The sequence below is a fragment of the Staurois parvus genome, unplaced genomic scaffold (genome assembly GCF_062004578.1).
Source record: "Staurois parvus isolate SC_StPar_1 unplaced genomic scaffold, SC_StPar_1.0 ptg001918l, whole genome shotgun sequence".
NCBI classification, from domain to species: domain Eukaryota; kingdom Metazoa; phylum Chordata; class Amphibia; order Anura; family Ranidae; genus Staurois; species Staurois parvus.
Window position 1 is genome coordinate 210,001 of NW_028319714.1, and position 7,500 is coordinate 217,500.

At 40.2% G+C, this 7,500-nt stretch overlaps 2 non-coding genes across 2 annotated transcripts; both read right to left on the reverse strand.

Annotated features, from left to right (window-relative positions):
• Positions 1 to 102: 102 nt before the first annotated feature.
• TRNAP-AGG (transfer RNA proline (anticodon AGG)) lies at positions 103 to 174 on the reverse strand. The gene has a single exon. It is a non-coding gene; the product is annotated as a tRNA-Pro (tRNA).
• A 553-nt stretch (positions 175 to 727) lies between these two features.
• Positions 728 to 799, reverse strand: TRNAP-UGG (transfer RNA proline (anticodon UGG)). Its single transcript has one exon. It is a non-coding gene; the product is annotated as a tRNA-Pro (tRNA).
• Between the last annotated feature and the right edge of the window lie 6,701 nt (positions 800 to 7,500).

A 7,500-nucleotide genomic window follows, 5' to 3' on the forward strand; every position in this document is an offset into this window, starting at 1 on the left:
CTTTAAGCACTCTTGGCTACCGCTAGCACAGTTGCTTGCATGGATTCAGCCACCATCTGAACAATTCCTCCCAATAGAATGCCAAGTTGTTTGCTAAACATAGGGCTCGTCCGGGATTTGAACCCGGGACCTCTCGCACCCTAAGCGAGAATCATACCCCTAGACCAACGAGCCTTGGATACACAAAAAGCTTTTTTTTTTTTTTTGAGTAGAACAAGTGCCTTTTGAGTGCCAAGGCTAAGTCCCCACTACAATACCATCTGCATATTTTGCTCAAAAAAATATCTTTTTTTATTGTCAAGAGCACTAGGAAACTTGGAGATGAGGTCAGCATGCATTTCTAAAGTCAAGACAAAGCAAATCCTTGGTCCCTGGGCATTGAATTGTAAGCTGATCCAACTTTTCTCACTGCTTTGAAAAATCTCAGCACTGAACGGGGCTCGTCAGCACCTGTTGCAGTTCATGTGGAAAGTGAACACGGAAGCACTAAGGGCTAAGCTATGGATGCAATTTCAGCTTTATGCCACTTCAATTGTAGGAAGTATGTTGAAAGAAGGCCACAAGCTCCATTTGAAGTACTTTGTCAAAGAAAGGTGAAAAGCATCTGGATGTAGCTCGAGCGACTGCCGTGAGAAGGGCTTACACGTTGACCGGTAGGTACGTGCAAGTTACGGTAAAACCATGTCTGTGCTGTTGAGTTCCAGAGGGATGAAAAAATTCACCTTGTGGGCTCGTCCGGGATTTGAACCCGGGGCCTCTCGCACCCAAAGCGAGAATCATACCCCTAGACCAACGAGCCGAGTGCTGTTGGCTGCATTTGGCTGTCTGCCCAGGCTAGGTTGAGCAGTAGACAAGGGCACTAGAAAAGTTCAAGCGCGCCATAAAAGAACCTTGGCTGCGACCAAGAAGGAAATGGGAACTCAGGCCATCTGCCTAAAGCTTGGGCTCGTCCGGGATTTGAACCCGGGACTTCTCGCACCCAAAGCGAGAATCATACGCCTAGACCAACGAGCCAGGAATGCCAGCTTTCTGGGAAATGTTTTTTTTTTTGTACAAAAAATAGCATTGTCCTCTAAAAAAGTCTTCTTCCTTTGATGAACCGAGTTTGCAGTCTTTGCCTTTCTTGAACTATCAAAGATTTCAAAAGCAAAGAAGAAACTTTGTCGGGGAAACATCACCTCCTTTCCTGCGGTAGGCTCTGGAGACTGCCTCATGGTCTTGTAGCTTGGAGCTCCCATGCCCAAAAGGTTCTGCCTCTTTAGCCCCTAGACTAAAGAGGCAGAACCCCAGAGCCACATCTTGCCCATTTCACAGAAGTAGCCGTTGCACATTTTGGAAATGCAAGAGCCTTTAAGCACTCTTGGCTACCGCTAGCACAGTTGCTTGCATGGATTCAGCCACCATCTGAACAATTCCTCCCAATAGAATGCCGAGTTGTTTGCTAAACATAGGGCTCGTCCGGGATTTGAACCCCGGACCTCTTGCACCCTAAGCGAGAATCATACCCCTAGACCAGGGGTCTGCAACTTTTAAGACATAAAGAGCCACTTGGACCCGTTTCCGAAGGGAAAAAAAAGACTGGGAGCCGCAAAACCATTGCAACATTTAAAACAAATCCGACACTGCATATATTGTTTCTTACCTTAATGCTATATACAGGATCGTGCAGTTAGCTTCATCCCCCATATAGTAATTCATCCCCCATAGTAATTCATCCCCCATATAGTAATTCATCCCCCCTATAGTAATTCATCCCCCATATAGTAATTCATCCCCTCTATAGTAATTCATCCCCTCTATAGTAATTCATCCTCCATAGTAATTCATCCCCCATATAGTAATTCATCCTCCATATAGTAATTCATCCCCCATATAGTAATTCATCCTCCATGTAGTAATTCATCCCCCATATAGTAATTCATCCCCCATATAGTAATTCATCCTCCATATAGTAATTCATCCCCCATATAGTAATTCATCCTCCATAGTAATTCATCCCCCATATAGTAATTCATCCTCCATATAGTAATTCATCCTCCATATAGTAATTCATCCTCCATAGTAATTCATCCCCCATATAGTAATTCATCCTCCATATAGTAATTCATCCTCCATATAGTAATTCATCCTCCATAGTAATTCATCCCCCATATAGTAATTCATCCTCCATAGTAATTCATCCCCCATAGTAATTCATCCCCCATATAGTAATTCATCCTCCATAGTAATTCATCCCCCATAGTAATTAATCCTCCATTTAATAATTCATCCCCCCTATAGTAATTAATTCCCCATATTGTCTCAATTCACTTACCTTTGCTCCGCGCGTTCCTCTCGCTGTGTTCCCGCGCTGTGTTCCGGTCTTTTTTTTTATAATTCAAATATTTATTAATTTTCCATTTCAATTACATTTCATCATCACAATATAAATATATATATATATATAAAATATATTCTATAATATTATATTAACCAACATTTCTACTTTATATACTCTATGCAACCTTTTCCCCCCTTCTCCACCCCCCACCCTATGTCCCCTCTGCCTATTCTATCTTTTCTCTACGTCTTCTTATATCAGCAAGTGGAATTTTTCTGTTGTTATCTTTATTCTTTCCTACACCTCATATATAATCTGGCTTTTTCCCAGTTCTCCCATTTCCCATGATAAACCTCCATCTTATCTTCTTGGGTATGGCACAGCCTTTCCATCTTTTTAATCTGCTCAACTCTTTCAATCCAGTCCTCTTCCTTTGGTGCCTCTATTTGCCTCCAGAACTTGGGTATCAGGGCTTTTGCAGCATTTATATAGTTCCATATCCCTGATTTTTTATATTTATTTACCGTTATATCCGTGATGTGCAAAATACATACTTCTGGATCTAGATTTATATCTATTTCTGTCAATTTTCTTATTAAGTGGATTATTGTTGTCCAGAATATCTGGATTTTTGGGCATCCCCACCATATATGGTATATTGTGCCTATTTCTCCACATCCCCTCCAACACAGCGGTGTGCTCTCTCCACACATCTTATTTTCTACTACTGGTGAAATGTGCCATCTTGTCAAACACTTATAGTTCATTTCTACTTCTCTCATAGAGACATTTTCGTGAGTTAATCTATACATTCTCCTCTGCTTTTCCTCATCTATCACAACTCCCATATCCATTTCCCATTTTGTTAAATATGTTGGTTTCGTGTTTGTGTCTAGTTCAGTGAGTATTTTATAAATTCTAGCAATCCCGTGTTTCCCATCACCTTGTGTTCCCAATGTCTTTTCAAACAAGTTCCAATTGTCTCTTGTCCTTAAAGGTCTTGGCAAACTTCCGACAAAACACCTCAATTGGAAATACCGCCATTCGTCTAATTTAGTGAAAATCTCTCCCTCTTTTTTTTTCAATTCGCCATATGCTCCTATTTCATCTCCCACCAAGATGTCTCCTAATTGCACCTTATCTTTTTTAAACCACTTCCCTCCTATTTCTTCTCTACCTGGGGGGAAAAACTCTGTATTTTTTAGTGGAATCAGTGTAGAATTAAAGGTCCATTTCATACTTCTGTGTAAGTTATCCCAAATCTTTAAAACATTCAAAGTGTATGTATTTACATTGTCATTTAAACCCCTATACTGTGTTGGTACCCATATCATTCTTCCCAAGTCTGTTCCGCTGAGTTCATTCTCTATTCTCACCCAGCTTTTTTTATTATTAAATATCCAATCTATGGTTCTTGCCAGTATTACCGCTTTGTAATATCTTTTAAAGTCTGGGAGCCCTAAACCCCCTCTTTCTTTCCTCCTACTTAGCAGTTCGTATGACAGTCTTGGTTTTTTATTCCTCCATATGTATCTTGTTATCAATTTCTTAATTATTTTAAAGAAAATCTCTGGGAGTTTAATTGGGATCATTTGATATCTATATATGATTTTTGGTACTATTACCATTTTTACCAGATTAATACGGCCCATCCATGTCGGGGTTCCTCCCTCCAATCTTTTTAATTCATCTCTAATCTCATTTATCAGTGTAATATAGTTTAGTTTATATAGATGTTTATGTGAGGCTGTGAGTTTTACTCCTAGATATTTTATATCTCTATCTTTCCATTTAAAGGGAAATTCTTTTTGTATCCTTTCTTTTTCGTTTTTTAAGATGTTTATATTTAGAATCTCCGTTTTTGTTGGATTTATCTTTAAATTTGATAGTTCTCCGTACTCCTTTAGTGACTTCATTAAGTTTGGAAGTGTTATCCTGGGGTTTCCTACATAGAACAACAAGTCGTCTGCAAAAGCAGCAACTTTATGTTCCGTATCTCCTATTCGGATTCCCTTTACGTCTCTATTCAGTCTTATTGTTGATAGTAGAGGTTCTAGAGATATAACATACAGCAATGGGGATAATGGGCATCCCTGTCTTGTTCCGTTTGACATCTCAATGGGTTCTGACCTCTCCCCATTTACCCCAATGACCACCGAGGGGTATCTGTACAGCTTTCCTATCCATTCTCTCATCCTAGGCCCGATTCCCAAAGCTTCCAGAGTGTCCATCATGAATCTCCAATTTACCCTATCAAACGCTTTTTCAGCATCTATAGACAGTAGTACCGCCGGTTCTTTTCCCTTTTTACTCTTTTGGATTAGCATCAATGATCGTACCCCATTATCTTTTCCTTCCCTCCCTGGAACAAAGCCCACCTGATCCTCATGTATCCATCCAGGCATTAGCTCTTTCAATCTGTTTGCTAGGACCTTTGCGTACAACTTAGTGTCTGTGTTCAGTAGTGAAATAGGTCTATAGCTAGAACACTGAGAGGGATCTTTTCCCTCTTTCTGAATGAGCACGAGTTGGGCTTGTAATGATTCTCTTCTTACTTCCATCTCTCCACCTAGTGCATTCATGTAGTTTTTGAGTTTTGGTACTAAGATTTCACTGAATTTTTTATAGTATCTCACTGTATAACCATCTGGGCCTGGGCTTTTCCCCGACACTGTCCCCTTTAATGCTAGTTTTATTTCTTCCTGTGAGATATCTGCGTCTAGGGAGTTTAGTTGGTCCTCATTTAATTTTAATAACCTAGCCATTTCCAAATATTTCTTTCTTTTCTGGTTTTTCTCACTGTCTATAGTTTCTGAACTTTCCGAGGGGCTTATATTGTACAGTTTCCTGTAATATTCTATGAAGGCTTTGGTGATATCTTTATTTGAGTGTTTCATGTTTCCTTTAGCATCTTTTATTTTTTCTATATAATTTCTATTTTTCTTTTTCCTCAGGGCTCTCATCAGATACTTTCCAGGTCTTTCTCCCCATCTATATCTCTCACTTAGAACTCTATTATATACTTTTCTCCTCTCCTCTTCTATCATTTCTTTCAGTTCTTCCTTCTGTTTTTTTAACTTCAGCTCTATTTCTTTTGTTATTCTATTCTTATGTATTTGTTCTAATTTATCTATTTCTTCTAAGAGCTCATTCATTTTCTCCCTTCTTTCTTTTTTCTTTCTAGCCCCAATCGCCATTAATATTCCTCTTATATAAGCTTTGTGAGCCTCCCACACTGTGGCTGTTGACACCTCCCCTGTCTCATTCTCCTTAAAAAAGCGTTCGATCTCCTCCCCTATTTTCTGAGCTATTTCCCTTTCCACTAAAAGTGTCTCATTCAATTTCCATCCCAGCCCTCCGCTTTTCCTTCTCCCCCATTCCATTTTCATAGTAACTGGAGCGTGGTCTGATAAAGTTATTGTCTCTATATCTACCTGGGTCAGATGGTCGATTAATTGATGTTCTATTAATATATAATCTAATCTTGAATATCTCTTGTGCATATTTGAGAAAAAAGTATAATCTCTATCTTGTGTGTGTGTAATTCTCCAGGCATCTATCAGTTGACTTATGTGTAATTCTTTTTTCAATAATTTCAGGGCCTTATTTCCTTCTGTCTTTATATGGGAGGTGGCATCCCTTTGTGGGTCCATACAGAAGTTAAAATCCCCTGCCAGGATCAAACGTCCTTTTTTAAAGTCCATCAACTTCCTCAACACCTTTTTCAGATACTCCTCCGGTTTTTTATTAGGGCAGTAGATGTTGGCCAGTGTACACTCGATCTCCTGTAACTTGCCCCTTAAGAACAAAAATCTCCCATCTGGGTCTGTTTTTCTATCTTCCAACTCAAACCTAACGTTCTTTGCCAGGCCTATTGCTACCCCTTTTGCTCTTTTAACCGGGGAATCTGCATAGTACCATGTTGGGTATTTTTTAGACCTCAGTCTAACATTTGAGCTTATCTCAAGATGTGTCTCCTGTAAAAATATCACTGAGGCTTCTCTATGATGTAATTCTTTAAATAATCTATATCTTTTCCCGGGACAGTTCAACCCATTTATGTTATATGTTATAAACTGAATCTCTTCCATCTTCCTTAAATTTCCTCTTTTCTCCTCCATCTATATTTTTTATTTCTCTCTCCTTCTCCCTTCTCACTTGTTTTTATATCATCTTTTATTTTGCAGAGAAAACAACCTCCCTCTCCCATTTCCCACCCTGCCAACCTTCCAACCCCCTCCCTCCCCCCTCCCCTCCTCCCTCTTTTTAGGCCTAACATTTGCCTACTAATCATTTATGGATTAAAAAATCCACCTTTGATTTGATCCTTGGGCTAAAACTCCGTCCATGGACGACTTTCCCCTTGACTAACCTCCCCATAACCTCCCAAGCCCCACCTGGATATTATCACTGGCAGAAAAATAGAGAGAGAAGAAAAATGAAAAAAAAACGAAAAAAATCCATAACGAAGGCAATAGAGTGGGGGTAGGTGGCGAGAGGAGAAGAAAGGGGTTAAAAAAAAAAAAAAAAAAAAAAACACCTCTCTCCTCCTCCAGATCTGCTCTGAGGTCTTTCTGGGGTTGCGTTTCCTTGGGATGTATATTTTTTAATTGTGCCAGTCTGGGACCCTTTAAGCCCACTTCCTTTTACATTTTTGTTTTTCATTTTTCTCTGTGGCACTTATCCTTCTTATAGTCCTTTATAAGTTTATGGGTAGGGCGGGATATTATTTCTTAAAACTTTCAAGTCTCTGCTCTGTCCCCCTGCTGGTTTTTCTCCTTCTCTTCTCCTCCTCCTCCTCCTTCCCCCCTCTCCCCCTCCTTCTCCCCGAGCCTCTCCTCTTCTCTCTGCGTGTCTCTTCCACCTTTTATACAGACTCTAGGGGTCCCCCGTTCTTATATACACTTTTTAGAGGTCAGCATGATAGATCTTCAAAAGTGCAATTCATAAGTGTCACTCACCCTCCTCCTATGTCTTCTTCCAGTGAGTGCCTTTTCGGTCGATTCCTCTGAGGGTCTGTTCATGGGGGGGAACTCCCCAGGGTCTCTTCAGACTCCTTGTCCAGGTTTCAATAGTTCTCCTTTCCCGTATTTTTAGGCTCCAGGGTTACTAGGGGGATAGGGGGAGAGTGGGAGAGTGTGTCGGTCCCCGGCAAACAGGTCAGCGCTGCTCTCTCTCCA